This window comes from Candoia aspera, chromosome 4, assembly GCF_035149785.1.
Source record: "Candoia aspera isolate rCanAsp1 chromosome 4, rCanAsp1.hap2, whole genome shotgun sequence".
Classification (NCBI taxonomy): domain Eukaryota; kingdom Metazoa; phylum Chordata; class Lepidosauria; order Squamata; family Boidae; genus Candoia; species Candoia aspera.
This window is the reverse complement of record NC_086156.1, coordinates 68,878,796-68,889,534: the sequence shown is the minus strand read 5'-3', so window position 1 is coordinate 68,889,534 and position 10,739 is coordinate 68,878,796.

Genomic DNA, 10,739 nt, shown 5'->3' with positions numbered 1-10,739 from the left:
GCAAACTGGATTAAAGGGGAAGGATGTTTATTTTTGGATTAGAGTATTAAGAAATGACTGTGCTACTGAGATTAATTTTTCACCATAGCTCCAGTGGACTCCACAAAGTTTTCTCAGGAAGATTTCATGTAACTGGATCTCAGCAAACTGCAACACAAACCATCAGTTGCCAAGCTGAAAATGCAAAATGTTCAGATTTGTTTTGCTTTTGTCACTTTTAAAAATAACTTTTCCTATCTCAGTAGGTGGCAGTACCTGGATGATTCTGTCTGGTTTCCAAAGCTAAGCAGAGTCAAGTGTGGCTCCTACCTGGAGGAGATTCCTTTGGAAAATACAAAGCTATAGCTAGGAAGATGAACATGCATTGTGGAAGAAAACAATGGCAAGTCCCTTCTGTTTCATTGCCAAGCCAAAAAAGCTACTTGTTTGTATTCATGAAGTGTCCAAGGGGTCAAGGCTGACTTGCAGGAGGCTCTACATGACCATAGAAAAAGAAAGACAATATCTAGATAAATGTTTAGACTTACATACAGAGAAAAAACAAAAGTAGGACAACAGGGTAGAATAAATGCTTACTGCAGTCTTGCCCTGCTCCCCAACAAAGCGATTCCATAAGACAGCTCTAATTGTCCACTGAGGCAAATGTGTTCTCGTTAGTTCTTGAATTCACTACTGAAGTATTTTGAAATGTTTTTGTGCTTCAGTGATACTTTGTGGAAGCCATGGGGAAAGTGTAAAAGAAGAGGTGCTCAAAGGGTGACTTCCACTGACATGAACAAAAACATCCTTGCAGTCTGAGGAGTATACATATATCTAACGTGTCCTTTGTCACCCAGAAAAGTTTGCCATGGTCAGCAATAATCCTTCTACTAGAGTTCTGTTGAGAACAATATGCTAATCAAACCAAACCAGTGGATGCTTTCTTACGGGCAAGGAAAATCTCTTGGTTCTGAATTCTGAAATTGGTGGGCCTTAGCAACCCATTGGTGGTGAGAGAAGCATTAGTGAGATAGAAGTGGTTGGCTGGTTGGTTGATATAGCCGTCCATCTTACACTAGTTATTCCTAAATTTTACTTTGTAAAAGTGATTGTTTGAAGCCTTCTTTATTTGATGATTAGGCTACACAGTTTGGCATCCTGCTTTCTTGTAACAACTTCTGCTTGAAAACATTAGAGGATGATAGCTAAGGAGGAAGAAGAAAATTTAACTATACGCATGTTGATTCTGGCAATAGCTTCCTTAAAATCTAAAGGTGCTTTTTTAAATTTAGTTTTTTTTTCTAATATTCTGTGCCACAGTCTCCAATAATCAAAAACCTGTATCACAACGTAGCCTAGCTAGGTAGCAGCAACTGGTTGAGTGCTTTTGAGATTACAAAGATGACAAAGGTGTCTGCAAAGGGATCGAAAAAGTCAAGATGGCAGCCACAACTGTACAATCAAAGCCTTGCCCCTTTTGTTATGAGCATCATGGCTTGTGTAAAAAAGGAAGGAGCTTCAATCACATGATCGTGGCCACCTTCTTGACTTTTGAGCCCTTTCATGCAGACACCCCTGGGAGATGGGAAATTACTATCCTCTCTCTAGCTGTTTGATTGTTCTTTTTTGGTTTTCTTCCTTCATTCCTTTATTAAACTCCAAAAGTTTAATAAAGGAAAGCTTTATTGATACATTAACTCAATATATCTATTTCAGTATATTTGAAATTCTGCCAAGTCAACAGGTCTAAACTGAAAAGTAAAAAGAAGAAAACCTTTCCATAGATATCAATGGGAACTGTGCTTTACTTTTACAACCTAGGCATGAAGAAGGATAACTCAGGGAATGAAAACAGCTAGAGAACATTAATCACACTCCTTGATACCCTTACTGGTCAATGGTTGGACATGTTTTCTAGCAATGGGTTGGGAATTATACCTTGCACACACCATCACACCCATTCTACATATCTCCCTCCTGAACACTAATCCTTAGGAGGGTTGTTGGGATGAAGTGAGAAGCCAGACTAGGAGGACGACAATAACCTCTGCTTCTCAGTGATATTTGTTTTAGAAAACTGTATTTGTGACTTTGGGAAAGGTCCGTCATATCTTGATGAGAAATGACAAGAAACACTTCTTTTACTTGGCTGGGCTGTATGCTGCCATTTTTGAAGCAACCATGCAACTTTTATAAACTTGTAAGATGATTATGTAACAATTCTGCATGTTGGTAAGTACTAACATTTTCCATACTAACCATGGCATTTTCCTTTAGAAGGAGAAAAAATCACATGACTCAGCATCATGTGTAGTTTGGCCCTAAGTAGAAAATTTTAAGCTTTTTTATTTTATTTTATGTTGCAGAAAGCGATAATTAAGCTTTACTTAGACTTTCAAATAAAGACTTGCCATGCAAAACTGTTCAAGACCACACATGCATTTAAAAAAAATCCAGGGCTGGAGGTGGGCTTGGGACATTTCTCTGCTTGAAAGTGGAGATCTGTGTGGTCTCTTTGGCTCCCTTAATATAAATCTATAAGCTTAATAGAAGAAAGTACCACTTTTATCTTTTGATCTTTACCTTTTAAGCTATTTAGCAGCTCTGAGTAACAGTGGGTGGAATGGGGGATTGGCTTCATTTTCTGCAAGCAAATGTACATAGATACTCTCCATGACACAATACACTGGCTATGTATTGCAAAGATGGCATGCACCAAAGAAATATTAACTGGCCAGAAGGCCTGGCAATGTAAATTAAGATCAACTTCAAGCTTCACTACATGCCATTTTCAGTCCCAATCACAGACAGCAAATTTGGGAAGCTATTAAGAAAACCATGGTATGGAAAGATTTGTTCCATCAAACACAACCCATGATCAGTTCTCTTTTATAGATCCCAATTCATTGCATAGCTTTTATATATTTTGTATGTATTGCAACAAGGCTTTCACAAAGATCTTTTAGTGTGATAGATCCTGATATGTACAGAGGAATACTGCAGAGATTTTATGAAGACAACAGTTAAGTTTCTGTTCCACACAAAAAGCCTGTCTCCAGACCAGTGGTTTCAATTTATTATGTGAATTTCATCTATTCAATAAAGACTGTGTCTCTTAGAGAAACTGATGAATGTAGGCTATGAGCATTCTTGCAGCATCTTAAAATCTTATTGCATGAACCACTCAATAAAGTTTCCTTGATTGTGATTTTTGAGGAATTGTTGTATGACTGAATCAAGATCCAAAGGCAGTTCAATGAGTGTATGTTAATACACTACATATACTTCCTAGTTGGTGGGATGCAGACAACAGAATATTGGCTTGCAAGGTAGTCCCTAGTTTAGAAATCCTATGTTACATAGCATAGTATGAGCATGCTTGGGATAAAACTTGCTTTGGTGTGCTTGTGACATACTGGCCAAATTGTGGCAATACTGGCCAATACTGTTGTTATCATTAGCAGGGAATGCTGCATGTAGAATGACTACAATTAAAGCAATAACCTGGTATATAGTTTATCTTACTAAAAAGCATTATGTGAAAGCCTTGACTGACCAAAGTCATGATGGATGGCAGAGGTTACAGTAAGGTAGGGTAATCTGGCTTTATGCTGGCAGGGCTTGGGTAGTCCAAATCTTTAGTGTGCATGATGTTAAAAATTAATATATCAAACATGTTGTATTTGGTAGGGAAAATTGAGTGAACAGTTACAAGTTTATATAAACAGTGAGTGGCAGGATGAAGGAAGTACACTGAAGTAGTGTGGGCATGTACAGAGAATAAATGAGGATCAAATTGCAAAATAAATATATAAAAGACTGAACATTTTGAGAGAAAGGGGAAGACTAATAAAGTAGTGACTGGATAGAGTTGATGAGGTGCTGAAAAAGACAGAAGTGAGAAATCTAAAAAACAAAAGGCAATACGCATGAAATGATGCCCTGACATGGTATATGTAAGGATATCAGGTATAAACTAATTTTAGTATGTTTCCTTTGCTTTTTCTTCTCTCATGCCTTCAATTTGTTTTATTTACTGTTTCTGACTCTTTTTCTACACTCTGCATAATGCTGCTTACCTTAAAAGAGAAGAATGTGATGGGTATATATGTACCTACAGTATGAGGTTAAATGCTCTTGCCAAGCTCCAGAAGGAACCTTAAAGAAGAGAATATCCTGGTACCTAGTTAATTAGGGGAAGGATGCCATTGGCATTTTCTATCTGAACCATGACAGTGTCTGGGACCAGCCTGTTCCTTTTTGAGCTACCCTCTTCTAGCATATCCTGTTTTGAGTCCTCACAGAGAGGACTGCTGAGTTGAGTAAATTTAGGTTCAACCAAGGGCTCATCCACATAGCCCTGAGACAATGCTTTCCCCCCATCTTCAGGATAGGAGGAAAGTAGGCCAACCTGCAAATTGCTGCCCTCACAGCTCTGCCTCTAGAATAAGGTTAACAGCATCAGTGCTCTTACACGAAGGTGATGGTTTCTGCTGTTGCTGCTGACCAGGGTGCTGGCAGTGCTCTCCACCAAGGGCAGAGGGAAGGGAAGGGAAGGGAAGGGAAGGGAAGGGAAGGGAAGGGAAGGGAGGAAGGAAGGAGATCCACACTTAGCACTGAAAGTGCTGAAAGATAATACAGCAGCATTTACTCCAAGGGGTAAGTGGACGTTCTGATAACTCAGCACATAGGACAGCTGCATAGATATGAATACTTGGAAAGATTCAAGTTGTAGTTCTTGACATACAGCTACATCAACTGTATTTTCATATGTTAATAGCTGTTCTCTTAGCAGTTCTGAGATTTTCATTCAACGCTTCCTCTTTTTCTGAAGCCATTATGCCACACAGAAGAATCCTGGGAAAGATGCTTCTATATGATGCCCTGTTAAAGCCAGCAACAGGGATCCCAGGCACAGCCTTGTTCAAAGGCTTGTGGGGTCTTCTCCCTTTGTCTATATTTTTCTTCATTTACCAAATTTGCATTCCACTGATTGCAAGGAACTGACTCACTGGTGTTTACAGCAAGAACGTAAAGTTCTTTTTTTTCTCTTCTTCCTCCAAAACAAAAAACCCCCTGCAATCTCTTTTGCATTCCCATTCTCCATGCTAATCTCTACAGTTGTTAAAGATGTAGTCCTCTTTTGCAATTGGCCACTGTAAGAAAATATTTCCCTATATGAGAAGCATCTTAGGACAATTTAGATGAGCTGATATGTGGTTCCGGTGTTTAAGTGATCTAACGCTAAACAATGAAAGAATGATCTCGCAAGTAAGAAGATCTAGGGGCCGGAGCCACTAACTCCCAAGTCTTTCAGCCTTTGCCCGCTGCCAGGCTTTACCCTTTGACTCCAACCAGTCCAAGAGTCCAAGTATTTTGCTTTCTTTTTGAGCAAAAAAGAAAGAAAAGAAAAATTCTGCAAGCAAAACAAAGAGTATAAACTGCCTAGACAGAGACAGAGATAGTGCTAGTTTCAGACAAATCTGCCAAACTCAGCCTCCCTGATTAACTTCTTGTTAATCATGAAATTCTCTGTTGCCATTTCAGCCTGACTCATCTTCTGTACTAAGCTGGAGAAGGAAAATAGATGCCGTCCTTTGAAACAGGTGGGAAGGCAGTCCACTGATAAAGGCTTGCTGCATTTTACAAAGAATCCCTCCAAAGTAGTGTCCTTTAAAAAGAAAGGGATGGAATGGCTAATGCAAGTTCTAGAAGGATTTTGGAAAAGCTAGGAGATTATGAACAGTTTTATTACTTTGTTTTGGCCTGGAAAATTAAAGGTGCACAGCAAAGCATGACATTCAGATATGGATTATCAAGGAACAGTAAACAATGGGCAGGACTCTAGCCAGGAACTGGGTGATTTACAGCTGATACACTTGACAAAAGGCAGTTAAGCACAAAGCAGGAAAGCATCAAACATCACAGAAACCTAGAAGGCATGCAGCAGGGATGATCCCCAGCAGATGGAATGGGCTCAGCTCCCTTTGAAAAACAGAAAAAGAAAGATAAATACTGGATTCCTCACACATTTCCATTCTGTTTTGGAGATTAGATTCAAAAGTGGAGGCCAAGAGATCAGGATCATGACCAGAAAGTATTGAGAATGTGACAGTATCAGGCAGTCTGATTAACTGATGTTCAAAATCGTATTTTAATGTGCGGAATATTAAAACAATGGTTGCAGTGACTTTGGTGGAAGAGCAGATTTTTAGGCGCAAAGTGAGTCATTCTCCCTTCCCGTCTTTCTCTCTGTGCCTGAAAACAGGTATGTCCCTAGGCAAAATTATAGAATTTCTACAAAATTTCAGAGGGATAGGTGCAGAAGCTAAGGAATTTATAATGAGTCTTTTTAAGTAAGTTTTTTTTTTCCCTGCACCATTGACTCCAGTGTTTCAAAGACAGGGGTGAACATTGGAAGTGGAACATAGAGCAACAGCAGCAGTCTTTTTCTAAATGAGTACCAAGACAGGAAATTCGCAAACCACATTTAACAGTAGAAAGTTCTTCAACTTCCCTTCCCAAGGATGGGATGAGCCCTGATAAAATCTTTCACTGGGAGTAACTCTTAGAAGCATCAGGTTGAAAATGGAGGTTGGCACTCCTTCCTTTCGTTTTACCCCTTTTGAATTTTTCTCATATGAAGAATGGGAAGTAATGTATTTAATTTCTGGAGGCATGCTATCTATGGCCATTTCCCCATTTCCCCACTAGTCACTTACGGTGTGTTCTAAAGTTATCCAAGTGTTGTTGGGTCAAAATAGCAGTATGAGCACATCACTTCAGCATTGGCAAAATGACGCTATGAAGACACATTGACTCAGTAACTGGGGAATGACCAAGGCTTCCTTGCCTCTCCAAATCCCAAATGTCTAGCAAAGCTTCAGGAGGGTTCTGAGTCACCTCCAATAAATCAGGATGCAGATGGATCCAGTGTGTGCCCATCATTTATACTAAAAGACAGTAACTAGTCAGAGGTTCAGGTGTGAGCCTTCTTGACCGCTAACTGGAAAAAACAGGAATTAAGTTTGGAACTGTTCGAATGCAAAGCATATCCTCTACTATTGCATGCTGAATATTTTACAGAAGTAAACAGTTTCATCTTCAGCAAAGGATCGTTACTTTGTCATGGTGCTGGAGCTTGAGCACCTCAATGATGCCATGAGCTAAACCGTGAAGGGCCACCCAAGACGGGAAGGTCATGACAGAGAGGTCAGACTAAATGCGATCCCTGGGGAAGGTAATGGCAGCCCACCCCAGTATTCTTGCCGTGAAAACTCAATGGATCAGTACAACCAGAGATATGTCAGTATACCATCGGAAGATGAGACCCCCCCGGTCGGAAGATGGTCAAAATGCTACTGGGGAGGAACAGAGGATGAGCTCAACTAGCCCCAGACGTGATGACGCAGCTAGCTCAAAGCCGAAAGGACGCCTAGCGGCCGACGGTGCTGGTGGTGAACGGCGAATCCGATGTTCTAAGGATCAACACACCATTGGAACCTGGAATGTAAGATCTATGAGCCAGGGCAAATTGGATGTGGTTATTGGTGAGATGTCAAGATTAAAGATAGACATTTTGGGCGTCAGTGAACTGAAATGGACTGGAATGGGCCACTTCACATCAAATGACCACCAGATCTACTACTGTGGACAAGAGGACCACAGAAGAAATGGAGTAGCCTTCATAATTAATAGTAAAGTGGCTAAAGCAGTGCTTGGATACAATCCAAAAAACGACAGAATGATCTCAATTTGAATTCAGGGCAAGCCATCTAACATCACAGTGATCCAAATATACGCCCCAACCACAAATGCTGAAGAAGCTGAAGTAGAGCAGTTCTATGAGGATCTGCAGCACCTACTGGACAACACGCCTAAAAGAGATGTTATTTTCATCACAGGAGACTGGAATGCTAAGGTGGGCAGTCAAATGACACCTCGAATTACAGGTAAGTATGGCCTGGGAGAACAAAATGAAACAGGACATAGGCTGACAGAATTTTGCCAAGACAACTCACTCTGCATAACAAACACTCTCTTCCAACAACCTAAGAGACGGCTTTATACATGGACTTCACCAGATGGACAACACCGAAATCAGATTGATTACATCCTTTGCAGCCAAAGGTGGCGGACATCTGTACAGTCGGTAAAAACAAGGCCTGGAGCTGACTGTAGTTCCGATCACGAACTTCTTCTTGCACAATTTAGGATCAGACTAAAGAGATTAGAGAAGACCCACAGGTCAGCTAGATATGAGCTCACTAATATTCCTAAGGAATATGCAGTGGAGGTGAAGAATAGATTTAAGGGACTGGACTTAGTAGATAGGGTCCCGGAAGAACTCTGGACAGAAGTTGGCAGCATTGTTCAGGAGGCGGCAACAAAATACATCCCAAAGAAAGAGAAAACCAAGAGGGCAAAATGGCTGTCTGCTGAGACACTAGAAGTAGCCCAAGAAAGAAGGAAAGCAAAATGCAACAGTGATAGGGGGAGATATGCCCAATTAAATGCAAAATTCCAGAGGTTAGCCAGAAGAGATAAGGAATTATTTTTAAACAAGCAATGCACAGAAGTGGAAGAAGACAATAGAATAGGAAGGACAAGAGACCTCTTCCAGAAAATTAGAAACATCGGAGGTAAATTCCAGGCAAAAATGGGTATGATCAAAAACAAAGATGGCAAGGACCTAACAGAAGAAGAAGAGATCAAGAAAAGGTGGCAAGAATATACAGAAGACCTGTATAGGAAGGATAACAATATCGGGGATAGCTTTGACGGTGTGGTCAGTGAGCTAGAGCCAGACATCCTGAAGAGTGAGGTTGAGTGGGCTATAGAAGCATTGCTAATAACAAGGCAGCAGGAGACGACGGCATCCCAGCTGAACTGTTCAAAATCTTGCAAGATGTTGCTGTCAAGGTAATGCATGCTATATGCCAGCAAATTTGGAAAACACAAGAATGGCCATCAGATTGGAAAAAATCAACTTATATCCCCATACCAAAAAAGGGAAACACTAAAGAATGTTCAAACTATTGAACAGTGGCACTCATTTCACATGCCAGTAAGGTAATGCTCAAGATCCTGCAAGGTAGACTTCAGCAGTTCATGGAGCGAGAATTGCCAGATGTACAAGCTGGGTTTAGAAAAGGCAGAGGAACTAGAGACCAAATTGCCAATATCCGCTGGATAATGGAAAAAGCCAGGGAGTTTCAGAAAAACATCTATTTCTGTTTTATTGACTATTCTAAAGCCTTTGACTGTGTGGACCATAATAAATTGTGGCAAGTTCTTAGTGGTATGGGGATACCAAATCATCTTGTATGCCTCCTGAAGAATCTGTATAACGACCAAGTAGCAACAGTAAGAACAGACCATGGAACAACGGACTGGTTTAAGATTGGGAAAGGAGTACGACAGGGCTGTATACTCTCACCCTACCTATTCAACTTGTATGCAGAACACATCATGCGACAAGCTGGGCTTGAGGAATCCAAGGCTGGAGTTAAAATCTCTGGAAGAAACATTAACAATCTCAGATATGCAGATGATACCACTTTTATGGCTGAAAGCGAAGAGGAACTGAGGAGCCTTATGATGAAGGTGAAAGAAGAAAGTGCAAAAGCTGGCTTGCAGCTAAACCTCAAAAAAACCAAGATTATGGCAACCAGCTTGATTGATAACTGGCAAATAGAGGGAGAAATGTAGAAGCAGTGAAATACTTTGTATTCCTAGGTGCGAAGATTACTGCAGATGCTGACTGCAGTCAGGAAATCAGAAGATGCTTCATCCTTGGGAGAAGAGCAATGACAAATCTCGATAAAATAGTTAAGAGCAGAGACATCACACTGACAACAAAGGCCCGCATAGTTAAAGCAATGGTGTTCCCCGTAGTAACATATGGCTGCGAGAGCTGGACCATAAGGAAGGCTGAGCGAAGGAAGATTGATGCTTTTGAACTGTGGTGTTGGAGGAAAATTCTGAGAGTGCCTTGGACTGCAAGAAGATCAGACCAGTCCATCCTCCAGGAAATAAAGCCAGACTGCTCACTTGAGGGAATGATATTAAAGGCAAAACTGAAATACTTTGGCCACATAATGAGAAGACAGGACACCCTGGAGAAGATGCTGATGCTAGGGAGAGTGGAAGGCAAAAGGAAGAGGGGCCGACCAAGGGCAAGATGGATGGATGATATTCTACAGGTGACGGACTCGTCCCTGGGGGAGCTGGGGGTGTTGACGACCGACAGGAAGCTCTGGCGTGGGCTGGTCCATGAAGTCACGAAGAGTCGGAAGCGACTAAACGAATAAACAACAACAAAACAGTTTCATGTTTGCTAGTCAGCCTACAGAAAATTACACAGTTTCCTGTACATTAATAATACCAATTAGAGAGCCAGTTTGGTGTAGTGGTTAAGGTACCAGGCTAGAAACCAGGAGGCTGTGAGTTCTAATGCTGCCATAGGCACAAAGCCAGATGGATGACCTTGGGCCAGTCACTCTCTCTCAGCCCTAGGAAGGAGGCAAGGGCAAACCACTTCTGAAAAAACCTTGCCAAGAAAACTGTAGCGACTTGTCCAGGCAGTCTCCGAGAATCGGACACGATGGAACAGATTAAAAAAAAAATACCAAGGTCAGTTTATGCAATCAGCAGAACCAAAGAGTAATAGATTAAAATATATGTATTTATATGTATATTTAATATATATGTCTATTTAATTTCCCATCTCGGGTATTGCATACTGAAATACTTCCTGC